Here is a 23213-nt window from a genome sequence, read left to right on the forward strand (position 1 = left end):
ATAAGTTCATTGGAGACTTTTAGCCTGACTGCAGTTTTCATTTATGGTCAGTGATTTTGAAAACTACAGGTCAGACATGACCCAGGGTGTACAATTGTGCTGCAGCGGATTGATCGCCAACAACAGCTGCAGAGCCTGAGTGATGACATCACCCATAGGCTTACAATGGGGTATCATGTCTCAACTGTCCTTCCTGTACATTGAAGGTGACTCTGGGAGCCAATCATGTGAGCAGATTGTTACCCAAAACCAGAAATATAACACAAGATTGAAACTGAATAATGTGAGCAGATTGAAGTGCTCTCAGCATGAGTAAGTATATATTTTGTTCCTCTATTCTTTCCTTTCCCTTTTTCCTTTCCTTTACTTTTCCCTTTCCTTACCTTTCCTTTCCATTTTTCCTTTCCTTTTTTCCTTTCCTTTCCTTTCCTTTCCCTTTATCCTTTCCTTTACTTTTTCCTTTCCTTTCCTTTCCCTTTTTCCTTTCCTTTCCCTTTTTCCTTTCCTTTCCCTTTTTTCCTTTCCCTTTTTCCTTTCCTTTCCTTTTTTCCTTTCCTTTCCTTTCCCTTTATCCTTTCTTTTCCTTTCCTTTCCCTTTATCATTTCCTTTCCCTTTATCCTTTCCTTTACTTTTTCCTTTCCTTTACATTTTCCTTTCCTTTACTTTCCCTTTATCCTTTCCTTTACTTTTTTCTTTCCTTTCCCTTTATCCTTTCCTTTACTTTTTCCTTTCCTTTCCCTTTATCCTTTCCTTTCCTTTTCTTTCCTTTCCTTTCCTTTCCCTTTATCCTTTCCTTTACTTTTTCCTTTCCTTTCCTTTCCCTTTCCCTGCTCTGTATTACAATACTATGTGCAGCCTTTCAGAGCACCACACCCACAACCCAGGGACGGGAAACAGAGCCACTCTGGCTGTGTGTGCAGTATTTTGAATGGCGTAGCTTTGCAGTACAAAGTAGGAGACTGTTGTTGCCTAGAATCACACAGGACTCCATAGGTTTTGATAACACAGGGGGCACAAAGACAACAGAAAGATGGTGGTGTGGTCAGGGGACACTTTACATGAAATCAGTAGGAAATTAACAAAAAAAACCCTCAAATGCACATTATTTTTATCTGATTTAGAAAATTGTTTCTTTAATACCACTTTAACTATACTACAGCACCGACACACATGCATGAAGACATCATTTTGGAGAGTAAAATTTGCAGGAAACTGCATCAGTGTGAAAAGAACCTTAACAGGAATGTTTAGTGTTTTTGTTCTTATTTTTTTTAGGGTCAGAACAAATAAAAATTCTAAACATAAAAAAGGCCATTATGAAATATTGTATGAGAATAGTTAAAGCAGAATTCTAATATACCTAAGAAACTATGCACCCATTTACCTCCTACCTTCCTAGAGGTCGATTACAGATCTTGAAAAAAAAAACCTTTCCAATTACCTTGAAAGTTGGTCTGTGAAACTGCTCACGTAATCCCTGAACTCTGACCCATGACGAAGAAACTAAACCACAACTTTACGCAGCAGTGTGAATGACTAAATGCTCCATAGCTGTTGAGTACTGATGAGGCTGGTGTTAGTCATTTGTGATGTTGTCATGGGTCTAAAAGGGAAGGGTGGAAGATATTTGTCAATCCAGAGCTGCCATATCTTCGAATATTTAGAGATCTTGTCTTGTAACTTGGCCTCAAATAATCTACCTGATTTCCAAGCTTTTTTGCTGTTGTCACTTGTAATAAAAGTTGTGTTATAGCGATGTCAGGAGGGCGTTTATTCAAAAGTGCTGTTGTTGGGTCCGCAGTAATAGTAATACTTAGGAGGTTGGAGAGTATGTCAAAAATCCTGGAACAAAATTAGTTAACAATTGGGCTGGTCCATAATATGTGTAGGTGAGTGCCTATATCTTTGCAGCCTCTAAAGCACATGAGACTATAATTGGGGTCTACATGCCCCATTATTCATTCCTTTCTAGTGTCAGCAGTGGTTGGGTGGGCGGAAAGTCAGTAGGTTATCTAAGTGACTAGAATTCTGCTAAGAACAAGCATCAATCAAGGCAATTAGCATGCAGATTGCTCCAAGTAAAGCCAACTTGCAGCATTGCTTTCATGATGAGTATATGTGATTATTATCAGGCCGATGCATCCATACAGTGGACTGGTCTACAGAGGCCTGACAACACTAAACCCCAACCTGCAGCAATACATCAGTGAGCTTGTAAAATTTCTGGTGTGTGTATAACTGCTGTGTTTAGTACTCAAAGGTACAGTTAAAATAAACTATTAAACCTTTGTAATAGTTACAGGCAACATTCCCACTGAGTCTCTTCAGGTAACAATTTAAAGTGGAAGTAAACTCCCAATGGACACTTGAACCTACAGGTAAGTTTATAATAAAGCTTTCCTGTGGGTACAAGGAATATCTTCTAAACATGCACCGTTCAGGAGATATTCAGTGTCCCTGCAGCTGATGACACTGGTGCATATGCTCTGAAGGAACGGCATACCCGTGCTGTTCCATCAGAGCTCTGTACCGCGGCTAAGACTCCTGCGTCCATGTGGCTCGGCCAATCAAGAGCCAGTGAACCTGGAAGGAAGACCAGGTGAAGATAGAAGCCCAGTCAGCGGTGACAGCATGCCACTGGAAGGCTTAGTTCTAAGGTAAGTCTTTCATGATGTGCTAGTATGCAATGCATATTAGCACATTATGACATTATTTTGCAAGTGAAATGTTGGGTTTTTTTTGACAGTTTACTACTGCTTTAAAGTGGAAGTTCAGCCAAAACCTAATGCTAAATCTAATCTTGGCCACATTCTAAAACTAATCTATCTAACCCTGTAAGGAAAAAATATCTATACATACCTTTTATGAAGCCGATTCAGTACAGTCTCCAGCGGCAGATGCAGTGTGCAGGAGAGAACCGACAACGGCTGTGAATGCCTTGGAAGTGACGTCACCCACATATTTACTATGGGGCTTCTGTTGTTGGCTGCCTCTCCTACACACTCCCACACACTGAAGCCACTGCTGACAGCTCAATGTGGGACCGGACCAGAACAGCTGCAGAACAGGTAAGTATAGTGATTTCTTCTTTACAGATGCAGATACTAGATAGATTAGGCTTAGAATGTGAGTAGGTTTGGAATTTTGACTGAACTTACACATTAAAAGACCTGTCTTGGCTATGGGCTTGTGTCAATGTCATTATATTGATATCAGTTTGAGACATTTCTGAGATCAGTATTTCATTGACAGGTACAAATAACATGCAGTTGGCTTCCTTCTGACTTGCAGTTGACCTGCTTAAAGGAAGTTTTTTATTTTATTTATCTTGTTAGGTTAAAAGGCTTTTGAAACAGAACAATCAAATTAAACCAATGTAACATTACAACAATAACATTAGACACTTCTATCTTGCTGTTTAACCCTTTTTTTTTAATAACAATGATCATCCTGATGTAGTAGCAGATAAATATACCAAGTGATTGCAGCCCAGCCCTATTGTAAACAGAAAGTAAGTTAGGAAAAATAGGCTTATAAAACTATGTTGTACAACTTGGCTTCCATTAGGAAGTATAATGTCCACAAAAATTAGGTCAGTAGCCTGTAGAAATGAATGTGGCTGTGCGCTCGTATTAGAATGTTTAGTTAATGAGCTAGAAAATACTCCTAAGTGTTTTGCTTTAATAAAACAATGGGAAGTGTCTTCTAAACCATTTGCATTTGTTTGTGGTTTGGAAGGATCATATTATTTTTGATGTCATGTTGGTGGCTAGTGGAGGAGGGGGGTTTGTGTCAAAGTTTTTGATTAATTTTATTGGGGTGGTGGTCAATTTTGCACTATAGTTTTATGGCATAATGTATGGATGAATTTGTGTAAAATGTACTCTGTTTGGGATGTCTTGATTCTAATGAAGGAGGAGTAGATCTTATAATAAGGGTTAATTTACAAATATGGATATACAGCCATTTTATGCCCCACACATGGGCCGAATATCGGCCATTATCAGATGTTGAAACATTCTGTTGAGGTGTTTCTTTGTTTTGGATAAAGGAGTGAAGGGTTAGATTCTTTGTAAAATTTGAATCTCCATATGTGTCCATTGGGAAGATTCACCCATCCATTTTTCACTAGGAGTGAAAATAAATGAAAATCCGAAATTTTAGGTTGTTGCCAAAACAGGAATATAGAGGAAATCTTCCACTGGGAACATTTGTTCAAGCACCAGTTGTCACCAACACCAAAAACATGGAATTTACCTCACTTCGGATAGACTTTTTGCACTTCAGTATCTACAATAAAAGTAAATATAAATAGGCACACGATTGGAAAAAAAAGGGGTTTTAAAGAACATTTTCACTTTTAGTGATTCCTAAATATACTCCTCATACCCATTTTAGTGTAGTCCACCTTCTAAAATATTTATTTATCCTCGCTCCTGAGTTCTTCACTGTACTGCCCTGACAGGTACCACACAGCATTAAAGAAAAAAATCCTGTATGGGTCCTGTGCCTATTGCACATGTAAGCCACTGCCCCGTTCATTCCTATGAATGGTCAGAAGCCATTACGTCCCCAATGATCTTTGACTTCTTCCATGTTGTTCAGGTAGATCTCCACTTCTTGGAGGCTGCCTACCCTTGACCTATAGAGAAGTTGACTTCAACTATTCCCTAAACTATTCAAAGAGAAAAAAACTGAAAAAGATTTAGATATAACTTTAAAAAAATGCAAAACATATAATATATATTTCTATACAAGCCATTTTGTAACCTAAAGTGGAGTTCCACTTATTTGCCTCCTCCCCCCCTCCACTGCCATATTTGGCATCTTTTTGGGGTAAGGGGGGAGCGGGCCCCACTTCCAGCTCAGTTCGCCGCGGCGAAGTGAGACGAAAGTTCGGCCCCTCCTTCCTCCCGCAGTCTCCTGGGAACTTTCACAGGTCCCAGGAGACTGCCGGAGCAATCAGGAGGTGTGGTGTGGAGCAGCGCAACTTGTGCATGTGCAGTGGGCACTTGGCTGTGAAGCTGCAAGCTATCACAGCCTGGTGCCCACAGTAGAGATGCCGGTGACGTGCAGGACAGAAGGTGAGAAGGGACGGTGTGGGTGAGTACATCGCTGGACTCTGGGACAGGTAAGTGTGTGTTTATTAAAAGTCAGTAGCTACAGTTTTTGTAACTGCTGACTTTTAATAAACACAAAAATGGCTGGAACTCCACTTTAATGGTAATAATTATAACATTTCAATTTCAATAGTCTGTTTTTGTATAACTGACAAAATATTAAAATTTTACTTCCTTATAACTATGGAAACTCTTGTTTTATTCATTGTAATGATTGACATGTTTACAGTCTCATTTATATGCAGGTATGATGGTGGTTTATTTGATGCAGTGGTGCTGAGTATGGCACATGTTTAGGAAGCACATGAGGGTTAGACAGAGTTCAAGAGATGCAATGGTGACTTCTAGAGAAATAATTGCAAAATCAGAAATTAATCTCAGCCTCTAGAGAAAAGTAGCTTATCCAGCTCAGGGCACACTAATAGCCAAGCATTGGCTCCTCTGATAAGACTAGAATTCTTAGATAGGCAATAACCATTATAGTTCCTTGAGGGCAATTTTTTCTTCTCCAGCTTCTGCAGTGTCTCTCATACAGCTGGGTTGTATGCCTGTGTTTCTAGCACACATTAAATTTAGCATGTGAACAGACTTTTGTTTACACAGTGTTTTGGTGGCTTTTCACTTTTGAGCCTTTCACTGCTAAATGGAAGAAAGACCCCATAAATGTAGGGATTACAAGAGAATCACTGGCATAGTGCTCACAATGCTTCAAGAATAATGCATGACTGTGAGCAACACAAATCAGAAAAGCTTACTCTAAATGTCTGTATATAGTATGTACATGTAGTATGTTTGTGGTGCACTGCCCTTCCTACAGTTCAGCCATGTACAGAGTGCTCTTCTAAAGTTCACCATTCAGTTTTATGTGCAAAATACATTTCAGGTACATAAAAATAAAAGATATGCAAAGTCTTAGGCTACTTTCACACTGATCCGCCACAAAAATACAGCAAAAATGCATAGATGTTTCTACCACGCTTTTGACATGCTTTCTGAGCATTTTTTAAAGGACACGTGACTTAAGAACTTCACCAAAAATGCTTCTCAGAGGCATTTTTTAGGAGCTTTTCAGGCGTTTTTCAGGCAGTTTCCATTGATTTCAATGGGAAGAGCCATTTTTTATAACTCACCAAACATGCCACAAAGATGCTGCAAGCAGGAGTTTTTACACTGCACCGCAAGCACAAAGCCTCAGTGTGAAAACATACATAGATATGCATTCACATACATAGGGAAGCATTTTTCTTGAGCTTTTCCGGTGCTTTTTTTATCGCAAAATTGCTTCAAAAACTCCTCAATGTGAAAATAGCCTTACAGTTGGTTTTCTTTAGAAATCATCTAGATCCTGAGTAGAAAAACCTTTTCCTTGCAAGAATACTGCAGAGAAGGATTTTTACTTTCTCTGTGGGACCAGAGCTGTCCAATCAGCATATCTCATGTTCTCTGCTGATTGGAGAGTTGTAGCTATGACTCCGTAAGCAGGGAGGTACTGCTTCCACAAAAAGAGCAAATCAAGTCATAGTTATTATTCTGCCCTGGCATATGAACAGTTATGAACAGTTCTCGGCTCTCCCTACGCAATAAAGCGTAAAGGTGACAAAACTTTAAGAAAAGCAGTTGGTGAGCAAAGTTGTATTGTACTTTAGTGTTTGCAGGTTGCAAGTCACTGTGGTGAAGGGCATTCTGTGTTCTGGATGTCCTGCCAACAGGGCACCTGTATTTTTGTCCTTACAATTGTTCTACCCTGTTGGTTTCTTTACTCATTTTGGCCCTCAGTTTATGGTGCATGTCATTTGCAACTTCAGTAAAAAAAAACCTGACACTTAGGCTACATGTACACTGGAACTGCTTTAGACGCTAACGCTACCAACAGTAGAAAAACACTGTGGTAAAAAAGCGTGTAAATGTGGTACCATATTTAGTCACAATTACACGTATGTAGCCGTGTTTGGTAGTTGGACATTTAATTATTTCATTGGCCAGAGTACTTGACATTAAAATGAATAAATTCCCAAGTGCTACACACAGATAGCACTTAGGCGCGTTTACACGCGTTTTTGCCGCATTTGGTGTTTTGGCCAAAGCCTTCCTCTCCTGAATGCGATTCTTCTGTGTTCAGGAGAGGGACATTTAGGGGTTTATTTACTAAAGCTGGAGAGTCCAAAATCAGACTCCCTTCTGCATAGAAACCAATCAGCTTCTAACCTCAGCTTGTTCAATGAAGCTTTGGCAATGAAACCTGGAAGCTGATTGGTTTCTATGCAGAAGTGAGTCTGATTTTGCACTCTCCAGCTTTAGTAAATAAACCACTTAACGTCTAAGCTCTGCTGCTCCTATACTCTGGTAAAAGCCTATGTGTGCATGGACATATAGGCTTTTATTGAGTTGAGTTCAGGGGCTTTGAAAAAAAATGCCAAAAGCTCTTAAACTCACTCAGCTTGTAGGAGGTGCCTTTGAATGATGAATGGGTTCATCACAGTGATCCGGTCGTGGTTAGAAAACTAAACCATTCCAATGGATAATGCCTGAGGACTTACAATGGTTTGGAACAACTTAGCACATGAGGCCTAACCCAAGACTGAAGTTCTTTTGGGGTCATTGACCAAACAATTTGTGTGCAGTCAAGTTTTGGCTCCCAAAGCAGACCAACCTTGTTGCTCACTACAATCGATCAAATTCTCCGTCATGTTCTCTACACCACAATGAGAAACCAAAAGGTAAAATGTAATTATTGACAAGTTTTTCTGTAGACACCTTGATAAATATTGCTCAAGTTCTTTAATTGACATCCCTTGGTCCTAAAAAAAACATAGGTAAAGGCGTTATAAAGTACTGTGCTATAAAAACTAATTTATTCCTTGTTTGCTTTCCTCTTGTGCAAAGTGTCAACAAGTTGTATGTATTGTGTGTGAACCTACCCAATAATCAAAACTAATGGTTGCAGAACATCATAATCTGATCACATGGGAGGTGGACACATGGGTATATTTGTTCCAAACCTAAGCACATTTAGTTTTCCTATATTAGATTTTTCATTAGGTAGGATGTTGTGCTTGTGACTACTGTACATGAAATGTCAGGTGTAATCTGTATAAATACTACAAGGAATATGATAGTAATTCAGTAAACCCAGTATGTAAACCCATGTGAGTAAAATGGATACATTTAAAAGGTGGACAGCTGTTACAGTGGACTAAGATTGTTTGGGCAGCTTGTAGGAGGTGCCTTTGAATGATGAATGGGTTCATCACAGTGATCTGGTCCTGGTTACAAAACTAAACCATTCCAATGTAAAATGCATGTCTTGCAATGGATGGGAACAACTGAGGACATCTGCCTTGGATTGATATACTATATTTTTTGAGCTCTAATCATCCCATATTGGAATGGTCACTTATGTTAAGAGCTACTATATCAGCTGTAGCCTTTTGGACCATAGAAATCATCGTATGGATGTATAATCACCCTACAACTCTGGTTTTTGATGCCCACTCTGTGGGATTTATTTACTAAAGCTAGTTCACTCAGAATTTTGTGCACTTCTGCAATAGAAACCAATCAGCTTCCAGGTTTTATTGCTAAAACGTAATTGAACAAGCTGAGGTTAGAAGCTGATTGGCTACCATTCACAAGTGCACAAGATTCTGAGTAAACCAGCTTTAGTAAATCACTCTCTATGTTTCATTCCCTTTCTTTCCTTGATCCAGAAGTGATATTCAAACTGTTCTCCTTTGCCTCCAAGTATACAAGGTCCTAAAGCAGCAAATTATGCAAAACGCAGCAACCTCTTGGGATTGTTAACACAAAGTGATTTTTGGATATTACAAGCTGAATAACATTAAATTGATACAAAGGTGAACCATTCTCTTGTCTGGCTTTTATGATTGGGTTTTATTTTTATTGTAAAAAACTTTTGTATAATTTTTTAACAAAATAAATGTCTGTTGGCCCTCTCTGTACCAGTAAAGTCCACATTGTTGTGGTTAAGGATGAACCATCGATTAACAGATACAGAGATAGCAAGGTAGGTAAATAGATATGTAATGTCACACCCAAAGGGCTTGGTAACTTCTGTTCTGTGCCTCGAATTCAAGTACAACCTCAGCCCCTCTGACACACCTGGTTGAGTAAAAATTACAGCAGGCATGAATAAAAGGGTAAAATACCCTTAACCTGACTGTGGATTACTGCTACTACTGTAAATAGACACACACTGCTAAATTTAATGTTGATATGAGTTATTGATATGAGTTCAACACAAGTAATGGATAAGTGAGCGCTAAAAGTTCGCTGGAGCCGCTGAACACCAAAGGTACCAAACAACCTCAAAAATCAATAAATAAGCAGGGTGTAGAATCATAAATAATACATCAAATAAAATTGAATAAAATGCTAAAAACAAGTGTCCCTGTGTGCATAGATTATTATGAATAACACACTATGGTGCAAAATACATTAAAGTGAAAAGTGTAAAGTCCACACATAAATGATATATGGCACTGTGTCATGACTATTCAGTAATATTCGTGAGTGCCCAGTCCATAATATCCCAGTGTTGAGAGGATCATGAGGATCTCTTATGATGAATATAACCGTGGTGATATCCAAAATGATATAAGAATGAGCACTCACCAGATGCGCAATCAATATGCGCATGTAAGAGATAACCCCTCTTAAGGTTTGAATCACGGAAACCCTCTGGAATCCCTCTTGAATGTGATCTGGTCTATTCTCGTGCTCTGCTCAGTTACCAAGCATGGCTCTGTCCTCCTTAGACGTGACTCAGATAATCCAAGATGGCCACCGGGGGGTAAGCATACCCTCTACGAATACGTGCGGTTGCACAAAATGCGTCAGTGAGGAGCTACAGTGCAGTGAAGTCACGTTGCCACCGGCACCACGTGGGTCCCGGCGGCCATCTTGGATTATCTGAGTCATGTCTAAGGAGGACAGAGCCATGCTGGCATGCCTGTAACCATTGGCATGTTTTAAGGCAATCAATAAGGCCTGCAGGCAGTATTAAAGCTATATGGTAGCTGGTAGGTAGTTCCTAATGGCTCAGTCCCTAGCAGTGGTAATAAGTAATGACCACAAGGCCCTCTCACCAGATCCAGCAACACAGCAGCATTGTACCCTCCGATCAAGTGTCCACCCACTCTGGGTTGTTTGGTGACTCTGGTAGGCAGCACAGAAGGTCCATACCCTGGCAGGAGCTTCATCGGGTCATGCTCTGTACTCCCTGGTAGTCCCTCACATAGCAGTGGGCTTTCGCTGGAGCAGGCTCTCTTTTCCTCAGATGGCATCTCCCAGCACAATCCTCTCACACACTTTGCCCAGGTACCACTGAACTTAGGAGAAAAATCTGGTTCTCTCCCCCTTACTGCTGCAAACTTGGTGGGAGCTGTAGTTCATTCTCCAATATTTGCAATGGGCAGCCTGTCTTTGGAGACTACATGTCCCATGATCCTCCTCTTTGCTGATTGGTTGATTGCTGTTACAAGGAGAGAGGGGGAAGAGAGTCCATAAACACAATCCTCTCTTGTGGTTAAACTCTGCGCTGCTGACAGGGGGGGGGGGGGCAAGCGGGAAGTTACACAGACAACCTGCAGCCTTCCCCGGGAAGTGGGGGATCGGCTGCTCAGCTACAAATAGATAGATAGAGTCTATGGAGTAATTGTTATTCCTGGCAGTGGTGTTTTGATGTAAGTCAATGGATGTTTTTCTCTGTTGTAGCATGTGCCTCTACTTCCCTTGCTCATTACTTTGATTTGTTATAATATTTCAAGAGCTATTTAGGTGAAGCATCATTGGATTCCTTTTAACAGTGTACCTCAAGCAAAGCATAAAGCATCACTATGGGAACTGCCTCAGTAGAATCAAAGAACAGGAAAGCAAATGGCTGTACATTCTTTGTATCACCCCCCCCGGATGTTTTTATATAGGAAGTGTTTGTAGTGCTTGTGTTGTATGAATAAAAAAGAGCTAAATTTTAAATTCAACTGCGCTACTACTAAACAAAATCAACTTAGTGCAGTATGACAGAGCACAGAGTTGCTTTATATCAAGTTTAGATCACTCAGACATCTATCATTTCCAAGCTAATTTTATCCCCCTTTAATCTTCATATAATAAATTGGATTGATCACTCTAGCATTCAACTATTCCCTCTTCCCTTTACAATAAGATCATAGACCCTCAACCTCACGTACTTCATCAACAGTCAGAGCAGATATATCATAAGTATGGTCATTGATGCCTGTAACAATGGCATGAGAGGATTGGGTACCCCTTGACAATATGTGATAAATGATATAAAAAGAGAATGTGGTAAGTGCGCTTTGTTACAGTGTTTCAATGGCTAGCATTGATACTCCCTTTCAACAATGCATTTTCGTATGAAACACACTATGGGATGTACAGTATTTATAATAAATGTACAGAGCTACTCGCCCTGTGAAACTGCAGATACATTTGTTCTGTGTAAATGCCAGCAAACTGGAAAGTCACTAGATTATTTTCAAGAAAATACCACAATATGGTCACTTGATGAGGCTGATGATCATAATGAATAAGTATTTATGTCATGTACTTGGTCTGGAGGCCGAAATGATGAGAAGGATCTCCATGCGGCTAAATGCTCAACACCCTTAAGGATGGTAACAGGGAATACGGAGCCCAAAGAAACAGGGGTTGCCAGCTACACTGAAGATGAGTAGTACTGTAGTGAAGAGACCTCTGCAGATGGAAGCCAGATTAGGGGGGCAGCTGATCCTTCAGGAGGATACTAGATCATACAGGCAGAACAAGCGGTAGCAGAAGGGAGATGACAGCAAGCAGGTCACAGTAGGCAGAGCAAGGCAGGCAATGAAGTCAGGAGCAGGGGCGGACTGACAACTCATGGGGCCCCCGGGCAATAGGGGATCATGGGGCCCCTGTGTCCTTGCCCAAACTCAAAAAAGCCTATGAAAAAGATACCAGGGGCATCTCATGGGGCCCTCTACTGACCCTGGGCCCTCGGGCTGTGCCTGAGTTTCCAAATGGTCAGCCCGCCCCTGGTCAGGAGTAAGTGTCAAGGTCAGGACACCATAGTCAGCAGAGGAGAGATCAGGAGCATAGTCAGGGGCTAGCAAAGGTAATACACAGGAAGCAGGCAGGAGCAGATCAGTGAAGCAAGCCGAGATCAGAGTCAGAAGAAAGTATGGTTAATCCAGTAGATAGCTGAGTTGGTAATGGGAAGTCAGAAGTATAATCACACAAGAAACACGGGTAATCGGGAGGTGAGGACCAGTTAGCAAAGTCTCTGAGCAGCTGTCCTCCTTATAAAGGCCAGAGGGCGCCAAGATCTATCACACGCGGCATGTGTCAGTTTTTCTGTGGTAGATCCTGCTATTTCTTGTCTTTATTGCCCATTAAGGATAATCCTGATTCAAGGACCAGGTAGACAATGAAGTTATAATTTAGTCCTCTTTAAAGCTTTCTTTTCTTTGGCAGGCCCTGCCATGTAACCTGTAATTGATTATATGGCAATCTGTGTTAGGAAACTTGTGCAGCCAGTTCTCATTGCTGCACAATAATGAGCAGTTACTGTGCAATATTCCCAAAAGTCTGACTGTGCTAAATGCATAGCCCAAGATCTTAGTTCCATCCACAGTCAGTTAGACATTTTATCTAGGATTTTATGCTACTGCTACACTTCGTCTAATCTCCAGGATGTCTTCTCTACATCCACATGCGCAGGATCCTTTTGCTTAAATGCTAGTCACCTGAGCTACCATGCAAAAAGCTTTTTGAATGGATAATCTTTGAAGGAGAATGTCTGTTTGGTTCCTCCTTTGATAAGCTCATAAAGGAGATTACAGGGGCTAAGAATTCTCTTCTCCCTCAGAAAAAGAAGGCTAACATCTCTACCAGTAGGATTTCTACTACTGAGGCTTAGAATTGGAACAGAATTCCAGTTCCAAATCTAAGGCAGGAATGTACTTTCATAAGAGGACATGACCCTCAGCCAAGGCTGGTTCCAAGGCTTCTTACCAGTGATGGGGCTCCCCCACTTCTCAGAGTGGGGGACATCTGCCTGCCTCTTCAAACTTCTGGTTTCATATGTCATCTCATATCTCATATGCCTGGGTCCAAAGTGTCATTTCAAGGGACTGGAGTTCTAACTTGCCTCATTCCTTGTTATGGTGGGCAGGTCTGCTTGCTTCTGTCCAGCAACGGTTGTGTTAAGGGGTTATTATCCTGTACCAGCAAAATAATTATTTTTATGCTTCTACTCAAACTGTGTTTTGATTACCAAACCAAAGGAAGGAGTCTAGTCTATTCTGGATCTGAAGATTCTTGACTTGTTTCTAAGGGTGCAAAAGTTCTGCATGCAAACTGTCAGGTCAGTCACTGCCTCCCTCCTTGCAGTGGATTTTCTTGGCTAAATAAAAACCCATTATTCAAATTCCCATACTTTCGTCTTATCAACACTATCTATGTTTTACAGTGGGAAATCAGCATTAGCAATTTTTAACTGTTCCGTTTCGCCTATCCATGAACCTCGGGGTTTTCATCAAGGTGCTTGCCCTGATCTTTGCTCTTTTCTATGCTTGTGGAATTCATGTTGTAGGGTACCTTAATAATCTTCTGTTAAAGTACCAGTCATCACTGTCCCTAATTAATTTCGAACCTATGTGGGATATTCTTATGTCTGATGTCACTTACAAGGTGGTCTTTCTTGTTGTTATCACCTCTGTATGGAGGGTCTCTTAATTAGTAGCTTTATCTTGTAAGGAGCCCTTCTTAGTTTACACAAGGTTGTCTTGAGATCTAAAGCCTCCTTCTTCCTAAAGGTGGCCTCTTCATTCCACCTGAGCAAGGACATTGTCCTTCCTTCCTTATGTCCTGCTCCAAAACATCCAAAGGCAATTTCTCCCCATTGTCTTGATGTGGTATATGCTGTGAAAGTTTACCTTTCAGGTACTACCTCTTTTAGGCAATTGTATTCTCACTTTTATGACATGGTTCCCGAAAGGGTCTCCCTCCTTCTTGCTCCACTATTGCTAGGTACTAAGTTATCATTTGAACTTATGGTTTGGGGAATAGGGTTCCTCCCTTCCCTGTTAAGGCACCCTCTACAAGATATGTTAGTGCTTCATCATCTTTTCAGCACCAGACATTTGTTTTTCTGATTTGCAAGGCAGCCACTTGGACTTCTGTTCACACCTTTGTTAAGTTCTAACAGGTGGTTCTTCAGGCCTCCTCTGATTAAGTTTTTTAATTTTTTTTTGGCATAAAGTGCTATAAGCTGTTCTCTGAGTATGTTGAGGCTTCTTGACCCCATGTGTTGTGTTCCCCACACCTCAGTTGGGCTTTTGGATGTCCTAATGATAATGACTACAGAGCCTGCATCCTGTACTAATAAAATAGGATTTTTAACTTTCACCACTAGAGCGAAGGGCTATACATGATTTGCGCAATAATCAGGCCATCACCATCAAACCAGCAGATAAAGGGGAGCAGTTGTTGTGATGGATACAAACAAATACATACAAGAAGGCCAGAGGCAGATGGAAAATGCCATCTATTATTCTGCATCTGCATTGTATTGGTATTGTTCTGTCACATGTTCTGTCCCCCTTTGTAATGTACAGCGCTGAGCGAACTATTGGCGCTTTATAAATACTGTATAATAATAATACTATAAAAAACTGGATTATGATCCGACCCAGGACTTTACAAAGCAATTAAAAGGTCTCATTAAAACACTTCCAGCCCACCTACATTCAGAACTTATAAATGCGATTCCAGATCATCCAGAAATCGGGGACTTCTACATGCTGCCCAAAATCCACAAGCCAGCAAATCCAGGCAGACCCATCATAACAGGCATGAACACACTCACCGAACAAATCTCAGGCTTTGTAGAAAATTTTTTAAAGCCGTCAGTCAAGAATACTGCTATTTTCCTGCAAGACACAACTGACTTTCTGAACAAGATCAACAACATACAGCAATTACCATCTAATACAATTCTAGTCACTATGGATGTAGTATCCCTGTATAGTCATATCCCTCACAAGGATGGATTAGCTGCATGTCACAGATCCTTATCATCCTCACCAAGCCACAAATACACTGCTGAGGATGTTACACAGCTCATTGAATTCATACTTACACACAACTACTTTGCCTTCAATAAAGACATCTATCTTCAATGTATGGGTACTGCGATGGGAAGTAAAATGGCACCCCAATATGCCAATTTATTTATGGCTGACCTGGAGGAAAAATTCCTGAACAGCATGGAACAAAAACCATACAGATACTATGCTATATTGATGATATTTTCATCATACGAACAGAAGGTGAAGAAAACCTAAAACAATTTTACTCATTGATCAACACTTTTCATCCATCAATCAAACTAAAAATGGAACACTCAAACACACGTCAACTTCCTACACACCAGTATACATCTGGGATGATAAGCTTCACACCTCAATATACAGGAAACCCACTGACAGATGCAACTACCTCCACAGTTCCAGCTTCCACCCCCAACACACGAAACGTGCCATCATACACAGTCAGGCTATTAGATACCACCGAATATGTTCTGACCCAAGAGACAGAGATTAACATCTCAGGACACTAGCAGACTCCTTCCATAAGAAAGGTTACAAGGACACAACTATCAACACTGGCATAAACACAGCCTTGAGAACACGAAGGGAAAACCTACTTCAGTACAAAGAGAAAAAAACAAACAACCGTGTACCTCTAGTAACCACATACAACCCAACACTAGAAGGGATAAGAAAAATAATCAAAGATTTACAACCCATCATAACAGAGGATGGAACTCTGAAAGAAATATTCTAGCAACCCCCAATACTAGCTTTCAGACAACCCCCCAACCTCAGAAATAAATTAACCAGTAGGAAACTTCCTTCTTATCAAGATATCACAAATAATGGAAGCAAACCCTGCAATAAAAAAACGCTTCAAACTGTGCAACCAAATCAATCCATCAAAAAGTGTCAGACACTCAAAAGGGATCTTCAGTATTTCCGGATCATACAGCTGCACTTCTAGTAATGTTGTGTACCTTATCCAGTGCAGAAAATGTAGCAAAGGATCTTATGTTGGCGAAACAGGACAAAAGTTGCAAACAAGGACGAATGTGCACAGGCATACCATCAAGGAACATAAAGAAGATGACTTTTGCACACCTGTGGGACAACATTTCACACAACCAGACCACACTATGGAAGACCTCAATATTTTATTTCTTAAAGGAAATTTCAACACTATTCAGGAAAGGAAAACTTTTGAACTAAGAATGATATTTCTATTTGATACAAGAGATAGCGGCCTTAATTTGGACATGGGATTCCTCACTCATTATCCAACAGTTTTACGACCCCCTCTGTGAGTGTTGTTCCCCCCCCAGTCTTTGCTTTTGCTGTGTTTTATCTCTAGTCTAATCCTAGTCTTATAACCATTGCTGTGTACATTTGTTTGTGTGTGTTTCTTTTTGTTTTTTTTTTCTCCCCCTTTCAACATCTCTTCTAACATTCTGCTAAAACTTTGTGCAATAGTACTGCCTGGACCTTGAAGAAGGGGACATACCCCAAAAGCTTGTCCTCAAAATTGTATGTTATTGCAAATAAAAAAAGTATCATGTCAGTACTCAATTGTTTCTGTTACCTTACCAGTAAAATCTGTTTCTTAGAGTATAGTGTGGGGCATGGGATCCTCCCTGTGTTCTTATCATTTACTTATTGCTTACTACAATTGCTAGGCTAGCTGGGAGTGGGAGGCGTTACATAGGGGATATTCCTGCACACTTCTCTTTTTTGACAGTATTCAATCACTTGAAGGTAGCTGCATATAACCTAATGGTAATGACTACAGATCTGTTTTCTGTACTTTACTCCAAGAAACAGATTTTACTGGTAAGTCAAAAATTCTATTTTTGTTTCTCAAAAAACAGGCAAAACATGGGTTAACACTGGATAGATCATGAGGATCCAAAATGCATTAGAAATGCATTTTACTGTTCGCAGAGATTATCCACCATGTTTATCCACCATGTTTCAGTATCCAAATGATTCTGGGTAATTCCCTTTTCCTGTGCATTATAAGGTTTCTTTACCATGCAGTTTCTGCAAAAGGGAAGCATAAAGAAATGAGTAAAATCAATGCTAGGATTAGTTAGTGAGTACGCACAATGATTGCTAAGATGTTGACACAAGAATGAAGAAATTAGTCAAATCAATGTTAGGAATACTTAGTGAGTATACATAGTGATTACTGAAATGTTGACACAAGCATGAAGAACGTAGCTAAATCAATGCAAAATAATGACAGACAAAACAGGGTTTTAACACTGTTTTAACACTGACCAGGTAGTGCTCTATGTTTTGCAGATTTTCTTACAAAGCCATAGATCTTCTTATCTTTCTTAAGCTGCCCCCCTGCCAGCATGTAGGATTAACAGTGGTGGACAGGAGGCCAGTTGCACTGAGTGGCAGGAATTGTCACCGTTATCTTTTAATTATTAAGGCAGGATTTGATCAGAATGGTATTATTGGCTTTGGAAGGATCTGAAAAATATAACTCTACCTGGGCAGTTTTGAGAAATGTAAAAATCCGTTGACAGCCATTATGCCATATTAAGTTAAATTATTGATTCATGTTTCTGCCAACATCTGGTTAAAAGTCAACTGTACAAATGTTTAAGATTGAAATTTAAGGCATGCCCCCGCCCCTGAATACAGCCCACCTGGAGAAGTACTTCATCCTTGATAGATTTAAAGAGTCCACCAGCGCACAAGTGCCTCCCAGAGTCTCCCAAGCAGCTGAACAAACCACCAATGCCCCCTGGGTGGTCTGTTCAGAAACAATTATATAAGGTGAGTGTTATCCTGCAGATGACTTTCTAAGCCTCTTACCAGATTTCCAATCCACTTATGCCAAATGGGTCAAATAAGCTGTCAAAATCACTAACTGTGTGTCTTCTCGTTTATTCACCTTTGCTTCCCAAACATTTTCAACTTTCTCTTGAATTTTTGAACTTCATCCTTGATACAGTATTCTCCATTGGTCATAACTGCCAAGCCTCCTTAATTCTGCTCATGCACACCAAAGTCCCATTCTTTCCTTTGAGAAACCATTCTCATGGCTGCCTCCAACAGTCCTGCGTAGTATGCCTATCCTCATAAAAATGAATATTATTATTATTATTACATCGAGTTTATATAGCGCCAAAGGGTTTGCTCAGCGCTGTACAATAGAGGGGGGGACAATACATGAAACAGTACAGCAACAACAAACAGCACACGAGGGGTTAGAGGGCCCTACTCTTTCGAGCTTACAATCTAGGAGGGAGGGGGTAGTGGTACAGGAGGAAGTGGCTGTGGGGGATGGAGTGGTAGGAGGAATGAAGGAGAACGGCTGTTAGGTGAGGGTGGGGTAGGCTTCCCTGAAGAGGTGGGTTTTCAGGGAGCGCTTGAAGGTGAGGAGGGAAGGTGACAGTCTGATGGATTGGGTAGTGAGTTCCAGAGGATGGGGGAGGACCTGGAGAAGTCTTGAAGTCGTGCGTGGGAGGAGGAGATCAGGGAGCAAGATAGAAGGAGGTCCTGTGAAGAGCGAAGGGTATGGGTAGGGTGGTACCTGGGAATCAGGTTGGTGAGGTAGTTAGGGACAGTGTTGTGAATGGCTTTGTAGGTCAGAGTGAGTAGTTAGAATATAGCCACAGAGTACATGCACAGGATAAAGAGAATGCAGTGGGATGCTTTCTGAACAAGGTTGGACGGCTCCAGGCAGGGTCACACAGTGAAGATTGCTGGATGCAGAATGAAGGTAAGTATTGGACTGGATGGGTTGCACTAAGACAAGTTGGTGAAAACTTGTACCAAAGGTATAACTGTGCTTTATTTATCATCCAATCTCACTAATACTTGAATTCAGAGCACCAAAATATTTCCTGTACCCTTTGGGTCTTTTTATGCATGATTTAAATTTTCATTCCTGTAAATTATTTAGCTTGCTTTCTCTTTCAGAACCTGGAAATGATCATGGCGAATCTGTGCTTGGAATGGGAAAAAACCTGCCATACAGCAATTAACATCGCATTCAGGAACATTTGGAAATATCTGTTAACCTTCTGATCATTTGGTCTTTAAAAACAGGTACAGCATGTTTTTTTCAGGGTGTTCTCATGTTTTCTTCAAGGTTTGTAAATAAAATGTTCATTAATTCAGATAGCAAAATTGTCTTTTAATAGAGAATACAGACAGTGTAATTGTAACATAGCAAGATAGGATGATAAAATATCACTCACAGTGAAATATTAGTTTTCCTAAGGGGTGCATAACTAGAATTACACATTGATATCCAGACAATTGCCTTAGGCAAGTTGCACATGGACATAAGAATTTACCAATATTTATACACAGGATCTTGTTGACAAACAGATCCTGAGTAAAATGTTCCATAAAGACTTTGCGTGAGGGTGTCTCTGTTACTCTTCCATCCAAAGTGGAGACACCCCTGGTAATTACGCTACCAAAACCAGTGTGCGATGTAAATTGCCTCCTTCTTCCTGTTACCTCCTAGATTGTAAGCTCCAAGGAGCAGGGCCCTCCTTTCCCTCTTGTATTGAACTGTATTGTTGCTGTATTGTCTCCCATTATATTGTAAAGCGCTGAGCAAACTGTTGGCGCTATATAAATCCTGTATAATAATAATAATAATACTTTTTGCTGAAGGCTGCCATTTTCCTAAAGTCCAGAGACCCTGAGGAGCAGTAAATCATTAGGCTGTCAGCAGATCGGCCTCTACAAATTCTGCACAGTGCCAAAAAATTGAGAGTGAGCTTAAGCACAGCAGGGTGAGACAGTGTATTACTGGATTATAAACAATATAGGCACTTATTTTCAATGTTTTACACAGCTATACCTGAAAAAAAGGCCAGCCTGAAGTGGTCTATCAGGACTTTTCTGACTAAAGTTCCACTTTAAGGATTACTAAACTGCATTTTGTTTTTAGGTCTAATATCGCTTGAAGTGTATGTAAACCCCAAATCTATTTTTTAATGTTTGGACTCATGCCACTGTGTGTAGATTTCGTAAACTAGCTGTTTTTTGTGAATCTGTTGCAAAGTTTTAACATAAAGATCTGGCAAGTAACATCACTTCCAGTTGCAAGCTGACAACACTAAGCCTCTGCCTTGCAATTAATTATTGATTAATTAATGAATTCACAGCAGCATTGTCAGTCTGCTTGCAAGCTCCTTTATTTAGATGAAGTTGGTGGGAAATATTTGTCAGCAAGTAAACATTTTGTCTCTGAAAATCACCAAAATACTCTCATGCTACAGCTCAAATAATGTGGTGCAAACAATTTTGTGCAAATAAAATGGCAGCCAGCCAGCCAGCAATGACATGTGACATGACACATTCACTAAGGCTAGGTTCACATCTGTGAGGGTGGTTCCCCCATCCACACAGAAAAACTCAGGAGTTGTGTGCGAGGGCTATTAATGCTAATGGAACACTGCATGCACTGGAAACCGCTCCCACTGCACTTGAGGTTCCTGTATGGGCTGCAATTTCTACAATGATGCAGGGACCTTTTCCCTGCATTTCAGGAGACACGGCAGCCTATTAATTTGCCTCTGTAAACCACGGCTTGCAGAGCCGCAAAGATATGAACCTAGCCTTAAATATTACTTCATAAAATGCAAGGCTATTGTAAACATACAGTACATCAATATAAATAAATGCTAACCACAAAACAACCAAAAATGATACTGCATGCTGGAAGGTAATTGTGACTAGTCTTATCATTTCCACCAAAATAAAAAGAGTGATAGCACTTATCAATAATACATCAAAACAAATTCCTCACATGTAAATTACTCATGATATTTTGTACAAAATTGCAATTAATAAAAAATTCCATCTTTCGTGCTGTTGACGCAAAAAGTGCTCAGTACTATAAACACGAATTCACCCAAGGGCTTCACCTTTTGTGCTTGTAGTGAGTCTACCTCTGTAATTGATCCATAAAATCTCTTTTACAGGTCTTATATGAACCTTCCTCTTCAAAGGTTCTTAATCACACTGTCTCCTTCTTCCCAGACTCCTCTTTTTCCTCTTTCTACCTTTTATGCCAATTAAACACCTTCCCTTTAAATAAGTAGCAGCCCCAAATTCCACCAAATAAAGATCCACCAAAAAAAAAAAACACCATAGGAATCATAATGCTTTCTGTATAAGTTTTTCTTTTATTAAAATCAATAAAAATACACTCACTTGGGTTTGTGCACTATCCCCTTTAAGAACTTCTCAGATCGTGAACAGGGTGCTGCTTGGTGCCAGATACCACTGCATACCTTCATTGGAGTCCATGCCTTGATGGGTCAGGGCTGTTATGGTGGCAAAAGGGGGACTTACTCAATATTAGGTGGGAAGTCATGAAGGTATGGCTGATCACAGTATATATACTGTATATACTGTGAGGTTTGTCAAGAAGGTTGACAAGTAAATTCCATTTTTATAGTTATAGTTCTGGAAGTACTGCTATAGACCTGGGAAACAAGGCCTGCAAAATGTTGGAAAAGTATAAAAAGGTATGTGGTACATGAAATTTCTGTGCTGCATGATCCTTTCAGCAAATGTGTGTATTGTTATTTTGCACACTTTGTAAACCGTAATCACTTGTCCTACCTCTGCCAAGAGTTCATTGAATTCCTTAGGCCATGTCCTTGTGTATACAGATATTGTCAAGAGTAGAGTAGGTTGGTGTTCTCCTTGTAGGGTTTAAAACCCCTATGATGATACAAACACCCATATACTGTATGTGAGGCTCCGACAATCTAGGAATTCCATTGTAGATGAACTTTAAGAGTGACAAAGGTTGTTATGAACACATCTATGCTTTCATGTATATCCAGTACAATAAGGGAGATGAGTTAAGAGGAATGGTTCTCTCTCCATTATTGTTTTCTGTTAGAGCTTACCATAGCTATATTTGAATGGCAGGCCCCAGAGACCAATATGGGAGTTGAAAAGAGTCCCTCTCATAAAACGTAGTCTGTCTAGCAGGTTGGGTTCATGAAAGGTGAAGTAATTGAAAGCCAAAGTGTATATGACTGCTTGAATTGCTCTTTGCAGTTAAATAGGATGTGTGGAAGACAATGTCGTATGAAATATAAGATAATGTCTCTCCAGTGAACTGATTTATATAGTGAGACATGGCTGCTTTGTAGAAAAATGCTCATTTAAAATATTGTGATCTCCTACTAAAAGGAGATTTGTGTGGAAAATACCATAAAATAAAGTATTAAATCTGTGATGATTTCAAATGATAATTTATGTGATTGTGATACAAAGCACTACTAAACTATGTATTTGTGAGTCTAAATGTTACTACACCTGCAGGGCTGGAACAAAAAAGCAGTCTGCTGAACTATCTGGAGTTGAAGTTGTTATTTGCTATAATCAGTTTAAAGAACTATGATTACTCACCTTTCAGCCTGGTTGCGGGGGCTGGTGACTGGAGGAAAGCATGGGTGAGCATATACTCTATTCACCGGGCCCCAGACTCCTGCAGGCTTCTACGGCTGCCACGCCGATGAGGCCTGTGGGCTCTCTGGCTCCTCCTCCCAATCTGTGTTCATCCCCTGACACTATCGCCCCGTGTTGTTTGTGGATGCTGCTGAGGGGGCATTGTGGGGTGAACTCCTGACCTTCCACCTGTACCCAGATACGCTGCAAACCTCCAGGGCCTCTGGCAGCATCTGATCTCTGTCCCGGTACCAGGATTCCCGTGGCATAATACGGCCATCTCCTCCTGCTGGTCTGCACCCCTCTCCTGCAATACTTTGCCCTTCCTGCTGTGGATGCTACCAAGAGGGAACTATGGGGGTGGACACCTAACCTTCCACTGGAGCTCTGGAACCCTACAATCTTCTCAGGTAGCTGGTGGGACCTGCTAGGCTTCTGCCTGTACCTACAGCACAGCATTTCTCTTCCATGGCTCTCACCTTGCCTGCAGTGAATGTTATCCAGAGGAGCCTGCACTGAGCGGGCTTCCTT

General features: G+C 40.5%; 1 long non-coding RNA gene across 1 annotated transcript in view; it reads left to right on the top strand.

Annotated features, from left to right (window-relative positions):
- LOC149457883 (uncharacterized) overlaps window positions 1-19254 on the top strand; it is a 221968-nt gene extending 202714 nt beyond the window's left edge. The window contains exon 3 of the long non-coding RNA XR_016313541.1: window positions 19173-19254. This is a non-coding gene — a long non-coding RNA (uncharacterized LOC149457883). The remainder of the gene's footprint in view (window positions 1-19172) is intronic.
- Window positions 19255-23213: the final 3959 nt, after the last annotated feature.

This window comes from Staurois parvus, unplaced genomic scaffold (genome assembly GCF_062004578.1).
Source record: "Staurois parvus isolate SC_StPar_1 unplaced genomic scaffold, SC_StPar_1.0 ptg000299l, whole genome shotgun sequence".
Taxonomy (NCBI): Eukaryota; Metazoa; Chordata; class Amphibia; order Anura; family Ranidae; genus Staurois; species Staurois parvus.